This window comes from Mytilus edulis, chromosome 11 (genome assembly GCF_963676685.1).
Source record: "Mytilus edulis chromosome 11, xbMytEdul2.2, whole genome shotgun sequence".
Classification (NCBI taxonomy): Eukaryota; Metazoa; Mollusca; class Bivalvia; order Mytilida; family Mytilidae; genus Mytilus; species Mytilus edulis.
In genome coordinates this window covers 53,963,278-53,977,557 of record NC_092354.1, presented here as the reverse complement: position 1 = coordinate 53,977,557, position 14,280 = coordinate 53,963,278, and positions in this window count along the sequence as shown.

Genomic DNA, 14,280 nt, shown 5'->3' with positions numbered 1-14,280 from the left:
GTATTACAAAAATATGCATGGAATTTCAAAAAAAGAAGAAAGCAATTTCTGTCTGTGTTGGGGTCATGCTGTCTCATTGCCATACATCACATCTTATGCAAAACATGCTATATATAAGAATCTTTAGTCTACTAATACTGTGAATATTCCATCAAGTTTTCAAGTTTATATAATTATAATGTATATCCTTCAAATAGACTCAAAAAAGTGCGAGTAAATTTAGTCCCAAGATAATAATAATTTATATTAAACAATGCCAGGACAATAAACATGATAAATGTGAGATTTATTATTGCAGTTACAGAAAATCCTGGATACAAATAATGCATTGTAATACCATCATTTAAATAAATTTATATTTTTTTATGCCAAACATTTACAATTATCATGTCATTAATTTATGTCATTATATAACCAATTTTAGTTTAGACAAGAACAAGAAATGAAAACATTGCATTTTCTGATTTCCAAGTATAAACAAGCTACATGTATGTACATGAGATACACATCTTCATGTACAATACATATATACATGCATGTACAAAATGGAAATACCCATAATTATTTTGTTCAAAATTAACCATTATGTGGCTGTTATACAGATGTTTTGCTCATTATTGAAGCCCAACATCAATATCATACGACTTTCAGATGAACAACAACTGCATGATTACAACACTGTTTTATGCTTTTGAACTTTTTGTACACCTACAAATGTAGGCCTGTATTCAGTGTTTATATGAAATGAAATAGAAAAATTATAAATCATGATAAAATATGATTTTCTTGTTCTCTCATGTCTCTGCAGGTGGCCAATTTATAAACAACTATTTTTTGCCTGATGGAGAGTTGTTTCATTGGCAATCTGAGTGAATCAATTTTTTTTATATGTCATATTCTTACTTTTATCATTACATGTACATGTAACTCAAATTAGTGGTGTGTCAGTGAATTGTATGCCTACATGCATATATGTACAGTTGTATATCGCATGTATATCTGTAGGTAGGATTTATGTTTAAATCAAATAACTTTATCTTATAATTACTCCCTGTCATGCCTGTAATTGCCAAAAAATAACTAAACACTCATATTAAAGTCTTATAAATAAATAGATTTCCTTCTTTCAAATTCATCTGAATGTCATACATGTCATATGTTCATCTGTAGATCTCTAATAAACTACTTGGTTAGATATTGCAGATTTTTCAAATATTTCACGAAAGAGACCACAAATTAAATCCATGAAACTGTTGCAACACATTTTTTTTTTAAATGTAATCCTTTTTAGAACTCCAATTGTAAGAAATATACAAAGTCTCCAAACTGCCTGTATATATATATTTAGAATTCATTTTAACTGAGGAAAAAGCTCTCTCCGATGGTAAACATCAACTTTAATGATCACGATGATGAAAAAGAAGCTAAACTGTTCACTTAAATATTCCTCTGTCTCACTGCATCAAAACACTAAACTCCAATTCAACTGGGTCTTGAAACAGCAAATGCTTCTGCTTAGTACATGATATACATGATATAGAATTGCTGTCTTTTTTCTTCTTTTCATTGAAATATTTGGTGGCTTTCCAAACAAATTTTAATCAGATTTTCGGTATTAAATGGTCATGATGAGTTATAAATAAGTAACTTTCTTCTGCTGTCTCGGTACAGGTGATCATCATTTGCTGAAATATGAAAATGCAAATATAATGTACATGTATATATATTTAAATGAAATGTTTAACATGATATTTATGATTAAAGTATTAAAAAGTAAGTGCAAACATATTTCTTCAAGAAGTTACTGTTAAAATGCAAACAACATAATTCCCTGGTCTTTATTCAATAACATGAATAATAAAATTGAGAAAGGAAATGGGGATGTGTTAAAACAACAACAACCCGACAATAGAGCAGACTACAGCCGAAGGCCACCAATGGGTCTTCAATGTAGCGAGAAATTTCATTAAACATTTGAACAAGGATGTAATTTTTCACACACATTTTAATAAGGTGCACTACTTTGATAAAACTTTAAAATAAAATGAGTTATATTGAGATCAGAATGTGTGTTCCATTATTGCAATATTCAAAATGCAAATTTGCTATATAAAACATTACAATAACTTCTGAATATACATCATACATGTACATTAATATTCTTACAATGTAAGAAAACAGAAATTTATTTGCACAAATTAAAAAACGCTCACTAGCATATACAGTAGTTGTCTTTTGTTTATGTAATTTATATGTGTTTCTTGTTTTTTTTTATATAGATTAGACTGTTGGACTTGGTTTTACCGTAAGAATGGTTTTACACTAGTAATTTTGGGGCCCTTTATAGCTTTAAGTTCGGTGTGAGCCAAGGTTCCTTGTTGAAGGCCGTACGTTGACATATAATGGTTAACTTTTATAAATTGTTTTTTGGATGGAGAGTTGTCTCATTGGCACTCACACCACATCTTCCTATATCTATAGACTATTAACCCCTCCACATTCTGTATGCATGTGCCTGTTATTCAGTGGTTGTCTATGTTGCTGTGTTACATATTAGACTGTTAGTTTTCTCCTTTGAATTGCTAAAAAATACATTTGCAATTTAGGGGCCTTTTGTAGCTGAATATGCAGAATGGGCTTTGCTCATTGTTGAAGGCCATACAGTGACCTATAACTATAGTTGTTAATTTTGGTGTCATTTGGACACTTGAGGAGAGTTGTCTCATTGTACAAAAGTTAGCTGATTGCAGGATAAAACAATTTACCTGTGTATAAAAATAAAACTCTCCAATTTCAAACCATCACTTTATATTTCATCAAACCTGGAATGGCATACTAGTGTATCTTGTAATTAACAGGTAAGCTGAAAGAAAAGGTAATCATTTAATTACAAACAGATACTTTTTTAAATATTAGGAACATAAACATGTGTATAATGATTCAAATAACTGTTAAATAAAAAAGTAACGTCTGCCACGTGCACACAACCCTTATTAGATGCAGGATTTCCTTCATAGATACATGTATAATGCCCATTTTTTCTTGGATTTCTAGAATTATACAAAATAGAGATCTGCCATGAACACCTTGTATCACCAGTACAGCGGATATAGTTACTTACCAGGGGTGGATCCAGCCATTTTAAAAAGGGGGGTTCCTAACCCAGGACAAAGGGGGGGGGGGGGCAACTACATGTCCCCATTCAAATGCATTGATTGTCAAAAAAAAAGGGGGGTTCCAACCCCCCCCCCCCCCTGGATCCGCGCCTGCTTACCAAGCAAGCATGATCGATATTGACCTCACACGGTAACGAAAATCATTGCTTTGTTCACATATAAATATCAATATGTAACTCAATCTAAAAATAATTGTTGATTAAAGAAATGATTTGGTCGTAGGTTGAGGATTAGAGATGTCTCATTATTTTCCCAAAACAAAAACGATTACTAAAGACATGTCCAAATACTTGTCAAAGAAGTTGGCACTCGTCTCATCTGATATAATTCTATATTAATTGCAACTCTCTTTCTGATAGAAGACCACTGTGTGTTTATTAAAAGTATAGTTGTTTCAATAATTGGCATTGAAATCTTTCATGTACAGTACACACAGAGAGGATGTACATTTGTAATCTCATACTCCCAACACTGATTCTGGTGTAACACAGTGTCACACTGTGAAACACAGATTTCCCCTCCCAAAAAACACCAAGTAATTACTCCCATCTGGGAGGGTTTTATGACCTGTTGATTGCAGGTAAAAGTAATAAAAATCAACAAAGCATGACTGCATGGTCATGACAGAGACACATAATTACATGTCCACTATTCTCTCACTTCTTTCTATTTTGATCATTTCCTATTCAGTTTAATTTTATTTCTGAAAGCTACTATAAAAAAGGTTAATGAAATGATTTTAAAAAATTATATACAAAAAGTATTTTTAGATTTGAAATTTATGTACATTCTTTCATAATCTCATAATTAAGAAAGGTAACTTGATATTCACAATAAGTTGTATTTATAGTCAGTTTAAACATATATAGATATTAATATATAATACATGGTTTAAAAATAATAGTAATGATACCAAAAAAATTAATATAATAAAATAATGTAGATTAATTTCATACATATTATAGTTAAATAATCTTCATTTGTTATTTAAATTTATCAAAATAAAATTGAATAAATTCAATTAAAATATGTGTCTTTATTTTCTATTAATTATACTCCACTTACAGGTGATATTTTGTTTGTTTTAATTATGTTTCTTAGGTATGAAAAATCAACACTGTCAGAACAAATGCTGAATATTTTAATAAATAAAGTTGTGCAGGAATCTTTAATAAAATCAAACTATAATATATCTCTGATAAAATTTAACAAATCTCACACTTTTCATCATTTTTGTGACTGTCATTTAATGACAGGAAACATAAGAAATGTTAATTGTAGTCAACAACTAGTCAGTCTAATGGCACACTTCAAAGGTAAACATAGCAATAAAAATCATGGTGTTGGGAGAAACCACACCAAGGTAATAAACAATTAAGGAGTTTTAGGGAGGAACTACTCCAAGTTTCTCCCAATTTCCTCCCAAAATTTGTAGAGTGTTGCTGGAGTTTCCTGGTGTGACACCAAGTTTTTACACAGTGTAGGGAGTATGAGATTACATCCTCTCTGTGTGTACTGTATATATGGTTTTTTTTTTATATTTTATTCCGAAAAGAAGCGTTGTGTACAGTGTTTAGCTGACCACATAAATCTGTCTGTATGGTGCACAGTCATTGATAGTTAAGTTGCTGCACACCGACACAAAAATATTATTTTCATACTCGTTTTTTAACCAAAAATGTTCAAGAAATGAGTAATCACAGGTCGGTTTATGATTGGTAACTATTACTTTTGTCCTATATTAGCCTTCTTTAAGGTAAAACATGTAAATGTCTCGACAATTATATGGAAATTGAAAGTTGGTGTTGACATACACAACTATTTGCGCATTTACAAGTTAATTGTTCCTATATATATATATTAGAATATAAAATATTCTTTAATATAAATATGAAAAAATCGATGCGAAAATTATTTTGGAGCAGGAATTTCAGATGTTGAAAACTGTACACTGAATGTTGATAAAACAAAACAAAGATTTCGTTACCATGTCAGTTCAAAAACGATCATGCCCGCTTGGTTAGTAACTATATCAACTGTACGATAATACACAGTGATAATTGGCAAAAAAAAATACATGTACATGTATACATGGTATATGTCTGTTTACAGTTACTCGACTGACCCTAATTTGAGTGCTGACTCAAAACTATTTTATTCCTGTCATTAAGTGAAAAATTTATAAAACTCGTGTCAAAAGCGAAGTAAGGGTTGCCAATAAATTTAATCAATTGCCTGATACATCCCAATGTTCTCAATCGTGAATATGACAGCTGTTCTAAGGAAACTTGCAACTCGTGTCATAAAATAAAAACTTCACCCCCATTTTTCCAACCAATAACCAAGGGAAATAATCCAATCATTAAAAATATGGGTAAACTCGGCCCATGGACAACTGAGACCATGGCACAACTCAAAATCATGCACAAAAAAGGAAAAGAAAAAAAATTAGTAAAAGTGAAATACTGACCTACCTACCCTATATATATTGATGATATACATGTAAGACTGTAACCTTAAACAGACAGACTGACATGGCCATATATACAAGTGTGGTCATTTTGGCTCTTCTTTATACATGTCTTAAATCAATTTTCATGATTAACTAGAAATACTGAAATCACTGCCCGTAATAGCCAGCCCCTCCAAAATATAAAATTTAAAACAAACACCTGAATCTCTGTGAGCTACTGCTCACTAATAATATTCCCATACCCTTAAAGTATAAGGTTAACAGAAAATTGTTGAGTAATGAATCTGAAAAAGCATGACACAGTATAACTGACTCTGACATGCATGTATAAACTCTGAAGCCAAATTTCAGAAATCCTTGTAACATTCCTGCAAACAGTGCTATGAAAAATATTCATGGGACGGACTGACCTAAGGATGTACAGACAGTAGTAAAACAGTATGCCCCAACTTTTTTAAATACTAAAAGTGGTGCCGGGGTACATGTACAAATATAAAAAAAATTGCCAACAGTGGCACAGTTCATGGATTATTTTTTGAATAATATTAAAATCCCATAAAGAGAATGAGTAAAATCTAAAAATATTCATTGTATAAAAAATCATAAGGGATCATTTCAGCAAATTTTCATGAAAATTTGATCAAACAGTTTAAAGTCATTATTTGAAAAACGCAATAATTTCGACCCTTTATTACGAATAATGTCCCTATACATGTACTACTCAAAAACAAGATATAAATTATATGTAATAGAAATGTGAGAATGGAAATGGAAAATGTCACCAATGGGCAGGGGCAGATCCAGTTATTTTAAAAAGGGGGGTTCCTAAACCTGGACAAAAAAAAGGGGGGGGGGGTATCTGTGTTCCTGATGCCTGGTTTGTATAACTGTTACAAATGCACACTTTCGTGTTGTATTTTATTTTGTCTCATCGGCTTATGGTAGACTTACTTTCAGAGCAATAAGAATATGAGACGCCCTTAATCTACAGGTTCCTACAAAGAAATGTCTTTCTCTGTTTAGAATTTAAACAACTTTCTTGCAAGCAGGCTCCCCAAGAAAATTTTATAACTTGATATAGGAAGATGTGGTGTAAGTGCCAATGAGACAACTCTCCATCCAAATAACAATTTAAAAAGTAAACCATTATAATGGTGAAGTTGAAATCATCCCTTCGTAAATTTTACGGACGCCATCACGAGTTGGTTGACCGTTATGGAATAACCGTTTCACAAATGATATCGGATATGTTCCTTACGTCGTAACTACAATTCCCTTCTCTTTCATGAATTTGACCTACCGAATTAGACTATTTACTGGATTTGTAATCACATAAGCAACACGACGGGTGCCGCATGTGGAGCAGGATCTGCTTACCCTTCCGGAGCACCTGAGATCACCCCTAGTTTTTGGTGGGGTTCGTGTTGTTTATTTTTTAGTTTTCTATGTTGTGTCATGTGTACTATTGTTTGTCTTTTTCATTTTTAGCCATGGCGTTGTCAGTTTGTTTTAGATTTACGAGTTTGACTGTCCCTTTGGTATCTTTCGTCCCTCTTTTAAAGTACAGCCTTCAACACAGAGCCTTGTCTCACACCGAACAACAAGCTATAAAGGGCCCCAAAATTACTAGTGTAAAACCATTCAAATGGGAAAACCAACGGTCTAATCTATATAAACAAAACGAGAAACACGTATATATTACATAAACAAACGACAACTACTGTACATCAGATTCCTGACTTAGGACAGGTGCAAACATTTGCAGCGAGATTAAACGTTTTAATGAATCCAAACCTTCTCCCTTTTTCTGAAACAATAGCATCCCTTCTGTTTAACGGGATACATACATGTATAGCTTAAAAACACGAAATCCCTGGCTTAAAAATACAAAATCTGGAGGTCCAGAAATTCGAAAAAAGAATTCCCGGATCCTGAAAGGGTCAATCCCCAAATCCCAATCTAAAAACACCCGGTCCCAGAGTCCTGATAAAGGTCCTATCCCCCCTCATAATTATTTGGACTAGGGGAGGGGTACAACATATGTTAAGCTCCAGATTACGTGTTTCAGGTTCCTTTTGAGCAAGTATGTATGCACCCCTGTGCTCCAAATTAATAGCTCCACGATATCATTATTATTTGGATTAGAGCAATATGTACCCAACCAGGAAATTAATGACAGGTACTGAGGTAGGCAGGACACCTGCGAAACGAAAATTAGAAACGAATTTCGGGGTAAACGATGAGAATGGGCCCTTGGTATAATGCTGGGAACTTGTCTCATTCGATATCTTGTTCATTTATTGACGAGACTCGAAAGATAACTTAAATTTCAGCTATTTGTTGCGGTCTTGTTTTGTTTTGACCACGTGTATGTCATGCTTGCCCTCATTGGACTCGTTTTTTTTCTTCTTCTTCTTCTTCTTCTTCCAATACAGTGCAGTCCTCTAATTGAGTATTATCGCACTATTGCCCATGCTGGGTGTGACAACAAAGGTGCAAGAAAATATTTACAGGTGCAAGTTGAAAACAGTCTGATGGTGCGATTAAGGAATACTGCAGCTCAGTACCCCCTGCTTGAAAGCATCTAGTGAGGTACTGTCCACCAAAGGTTGTGGGAGGCTGTTCCATATCCTTATGCTGTCTGGGAAGAAGGAATGCCTGTAGGTTGAAGTCCTGGCATAAGGTACAAGAAATCGTGTTGTGTGTCCTCTTGCTACGGATGATGTAGAGTGTAGCTCTAGCGTTGGTATTGCTACGAGGCCATTTACTATCCTGTACATCATTACTGCTTTGCAGTTGGCCCTCCTCTCGGCTAGTGGTTGCCACTGTAGAGTTTTTAGCATTGATGTTACACTGCTGGTTTGTTGGTAGTTGTTCAATACAAACCGGGCTGATCTTCTTTGCACACTTTCTAATTTCTGAATGTTAAGGTTGGTGAACGGGTCCCAGACTGAGCATGCATACTCAAGCAGTGGTCTTACTAGCGTTGTATAGCATACAGCCTTGGTTTGTTGGGGACAGTGCTGAAGATTTCTTTGGATGAAGGCCCTGGTTGAATTAGCCTTTTTAGCTATACTCTCTATGTGAGTGTTCCAGTTAATAGTTTTATGTATCGTGACGCCTAGATATTTTGCCGAGTCAACCAGTTCTAAATTGTGACCATGAATGTTGTAGCTTGTTAGATGTGGTTTGCGCTTGTTGGTAACGCGTAGCAGTTGGCATTTGCTGGGGTGGAATTCCATTTGCCAATCAGATTCCCATCTGAGCAAGTTGTTCATGTCTTCTTGTAATAACTGAGAGTCTGCATCATTTTGGATCTTTCTGTACAGTACACAGTCATCAGCGAATAGGCGGACTGTTGATGACTGAACATAGTCCGGTAGGTCATTGATGAACAGAAGGAACATGAGTGGTCCAAGTACGCTCCCCTGTGGTACCCCTGATTGGACTGGTGCAGTGTGAGATGTTTTACCATCCACAACGACTCTCTGATTTCTGGAGCTGAGGAAGTCCCTGATCCATTGGAGTATTGGCCCACTTATCCCATAGTACTCTGCTTTGTACAAAAGTCTCTCGTGAGGGACTTTATCGAATGCCTTAGAAAAATCTAGCAAGATAAGGTCAATCTGTTCACCGAGATCTATGTTTTTGGCCAGGTCCTGTATTGTGAGGATAAGTTGTGACTCGCAGGAACGGTTCTTTCTGAATCCATGTTGAGCGTCGTTCAGAATGCCGTGTATATCAAGATGTTTTGCAATACTACTGCATATTATGTGCTCTAGGATCTTGCATGTGACTACAGTCAATGAAACTGGACGGTAGTTACTGGCACGTGATTTATCTCCTTTCTTGAAAATAGGAACAACGAAGGCTTCTTTCCATTCAGGTGGTATGGTGCCTTGATTTATTGACGCTTGAAAGAAAGTGGTAAATGTTTCTGCTAGATATGGTGCAAGCTCTTTGAGAAGTCTTGTCGGGATCTCATCTGGCCCAGCTGCTTTGTGGATGTTCAAGTTGCTGAGCAGTTTTTGTACGCCATTTTCAGTTACATGTATTTTGTTCATTGTTGGATGTGGACTCTTTCCTTTATTCGGTATGGTTTTAATATCCTCACTGGTGTTGAATACAGATGAAAATTGGTCATTCAGAATGTTTGCCTTCTTTTCACTTTCTGAGTAAGTGAGTCCATCTGTATCTTTGAGAGGTGAAACTCCAACAGATTCGCATTTCTTACTTTTAATAAATCCCCAGAATCTTTTAGGGTTTGCTGATAGTTCAGGATTAATGATGTCATTAATATAGTCTCTGTAAGCCTTCCTACATTCTTTCTGTGTTGCGGCTTTTAAACGATGGTATCTGTCAAGATCAGATTTTTTCTTGGTCTTTCTTGCTTTTTCAAAGCTCCTCTTTTTCTGTCTTGTGAGTTTTTTAATTTTCTGGTTAATCCAGGGTTGATTGAATCTTGAGGATGACATTTTTGATGGTACTGTCTGTTCAAGTATGGTAAGTAAGCTGGTTTTGATAAATTCCCACATTTCAGTTATAGGACTCTCCAGGTTAAATTTCTCCTTAAAGTCTGCATTTAATTTCATAGCCTTTTCAACTTGTTCTTTGGCATCCGCCTTTTTCCAAATAAATATTTTTCTCTTTACAGGTTTGTTGATTTTAGCTGTTATATCAGTGTCGATGAATACAATGTCATGGTCACCAATGCCTGGTAATGGTTCGCATCGATTCACCAATGAAGGCCGATTTGTTAGAAATAGGTCTAATGTGTGGTTTTTTCTTGTTGGAAAAGTGACTATCTGTTCCAGGTGGTTGTCTTGTACTAGGTCGAGGAAAGTACTGTTTATTCGTATTGGATTTTGATGGTCCGTGATAGATTGTGTTTTCCAGCATATATCGGGTAGATTTATATCACCCCCAAGCCAAACAACTGATGATCTGTTTTTTCTTATCAAGTTGTCTACTGTAAGTTTAATTTTCTCCATGTAGTTAATGTCACTGCTAGGTGGTCTGTAAATACTACCAATAATGAGCGATTTGTTGTTATGAAGTGATATTTTTATAAATATCGACTCAGTGTCATTTTCAATGTCTACAAGCTCACTGATGTAGTCTGATTTAACGGCTACAAGAACTCCCCCATAGCCATCCCATCTATCCTTCCTGTATACAGTGTACCCGTCAGGGAAGATCTCAGAGCTACTGATGTCATTACGTAGCCAAGTCTCTGTTCCTATGAGTATATTTGGATTTGCAGAGTCTAATAGGTTACAAAGTTCTTCTTTTTTGTTTTTAATACTCTGGAAGTTGACAACTAGTACTTTTGTGTTCTTCGGTTTTTGGTAGTTGTTCCTATCTGTTTTATTTGTTTTTATTTTTTATCTAATAGTATACAGTTTTTCGCCATCTGGGGCGAATGAGAAACACAACAAGCAACATATGTTTCATAATAAATACATGTCTTGTGGCTCACACTTACTTTTCTGGCTAGATTTTCACGTAGAAGTGAAAATAATTTTCGCTGCAATTTCTTTCCATTCTGGAAACTGCAAACATCTATGTGACGTCGATCGTCTTTTCATTGGTTGATCCGATGGGTCCAAAAGCCGACAATCTCGCCAAGAAAAACAGCTATTGTAACTGTTTTCATAATAATCCAGGCACAAACATACAATATTTGTATTTCGATAAATAAATTACATCATATTAATAGCCGTTTTTAGTTAACAGGCATGTATGTAATTTGATTTCATACATTTTCATCGATAGACGCAGCCTCCGCCATTGATGAATATATGAATAAATAATGAGGTTCTTACGGGGTTATGTGCCCCTGAAAATATCTTATGTAAATCGCCTTAACATCGCTGCGTTCATTTGGTAAATATTTTGTGTTACATCAACTTGAAATAATTTGATCGAAACTTTTTCAATTTTGAAACGTATATTGGAATGGAATTGTTGACAATTAGTCAAAGGTACAAATTGTTTTCACAACAAACGAAAGGATTTTGTGACATAATTTAATTAAGAGCATCTTATTTCGTTTGTTTAATTGTCGTCCAGAATTGTATAACACCAGCTCAGTGAATCAGTACTGAAGTAATTTGTGACATAATTTTCTAAACTCTCTGACATAGGTTTTTATTTCCTATCCTAATGCTTATTTTATGTGCATTTATATAGTATGTATTCCTTCCGTAATCATATACAGCTTCATTTGTGTCGTGACATTTATGATGATGGTTTGAGGTAGGTATTGGTTGTGTTGGCTATTTATTGCATTATTCACATATTAACTGATTTTAGAAAGTGAACATGGCGGCTCCCTCGTTACAAAATGTCAACAGTGAATTTGACGGTAGCTTACAATAGAGAAAAAAATGGCAAATATTGGGTTTGAGAATTAAAAGAATTAAACACTTGTTTTCCTTAGTGATTATCTATAAAGAAATAATCATGCAAACTAGAGATTTAAATTTTTTTTTTCCAGATTTATCTCACAGGAGAAAACATAGATCAGATCCACACATGGTACACCTACCTTTGCTGAAGATCTTTAATGGTGTTATTTACGCTCGAAATTATTCATGAAAGCCATACATTTGTTGTAACGCTCAAGAAAACATTTGAATATCCAGGCCATGTGTAAATTGCCAACAAATTTATGGCATCCAGGAATTATTTCTTAAATAAAATTTGAAAAACTGATGGATATATAACCCAATAACTTAATAAACTGTTTTACAAATATTAAACTCGAGATTTCCGAGTTACATACACAATACATTTACAAATGCAAATTTTCACTCTGCAAACTACATGTAAAATGCTTTACTCTAATTTGCGATAATTAGTTCCATTTTTTACAGGTTGGTTATGAGGGTATTATTTGCGAAGAACTTAATCGTTCTGCGATTTTATTTGTTTACCGGAGTTGTTGAAACAAAAAATGGACAGCGAATACAATTTAAAATCATACGTGTAGTACATGTACATTAGACATATCTAAACTTTGTAGATATTTTGGGAAAAATCTTTTAAAGATAACTGTTGTTAAATAGTTATTTAAATATGTATACCCCTTTTTTCCTAAATGTTATAATAAACGAATGTCAAGAATGTACACCAACAACCAGAAATTATAAATCATAATTTGTCGTGCCTGTACAATAGAGGCTAGAAACCAGTGATACAAGATGACCAGTACAGTGCGCAGTTTTTCACATATGTGTACAGATTTTCAAACTGAAAAGGTTGGCAAACATAGATGTTATAGAATGGAAGGCAAATCATAGTACATGAGTATGTTGAGGAGATAAAGTGCTGTAGACCAAACACAATCGAAAGCTTTGTAGTTTTGGCGAAAACAAATGTTTCAAGCTCCAACATGATGTAATTGACATGAGTTTTATTACCAGCTAGAGTTATGTAAATATTAAACATTGGCCATACGTCCACATGTCGCTTTTTATCTGTTTGTTACAAAACAAATATTTTCTAGTATCTAAATAAAATTGAGAAAGGAAATGGTGAATATGTCAAAGCGACAACCACCCGACCATAGAGCAAACAACAGCCGAAGGCAACCAATGGGTCTTCAATGTAGCGAGAATTCCCGCACCCGTAGGTGTCCTTCAGCTGGCCCCTAAAATATGCATAATAGTACAGTGATAATGGACGTCATACTAAACTCCGAATTATACACAAGAAACTAAAAATTAAAATCATACAAGACTAACAAAGGCCAGAGGCTCCTGACTTGGGACAGGCGCAAAATTGCGGCGGGGTTAAACATGTTTATGAGATCTCAACCCTCCCCCTATACCTCTAGCCAATGTAGAAAAGTAAAAGAATAACAATACGTACATTAAAATTCAGTTCAAGAGAAGTCCGAGTCTGATGTCAAAAGATGTAACAAAAGAAAATAAATAAAATGACAATAATACATAAATAACAACAGACTACTAGCAGTTAACTGACATGCCAGCTCCAGACCTCAATTAAACTGATTGAAAGATTATGTCTTCATCATATGAATATCAGGTACAATCCCTCCCGTTAGGGGTTTAGTATCATACTATCATAAAATATACGAGAAGAACATAACCCGTGTCATGCCAACAACTGTTTTTTTTAGAAATAAATGTGTTTAGTTCCGATGCAAAGACCCTATCAGTGAATCAATGTTAAAGCCAAAATATGCAATCTTTAATGACCTGACAACAGTATCGTAACTATATCCCTTTTAACTGTATAGCAAAAAATATGTAGTATTGTTTTGTATTACATTTAAGTTTCCTTTAAGGATCGTGTGAAGACTTGAGAACAGCCTTTGGATAGTAAACTTCAAACAAGTAATTGATTGGATTAAGATGTTTAGTTCGTTATAAAGAAACTCATCATATACATGATATATACCAGGAATAAAATTTAATATTTACGCCAGACGCGCGTTTCGTCTACAAAATACTCATCAGTGAACGCTCGAATCAAACATGTTAAAGAAGGCCAAATAAAGTACGAAGTTGAAGAGCGTTGAGCGTTGAGCTTATCAAGTGACACATTTCAAAGATATTTAACAAATTAAAATAGCGGGCATTACACGCGAAATCGGACTAAATT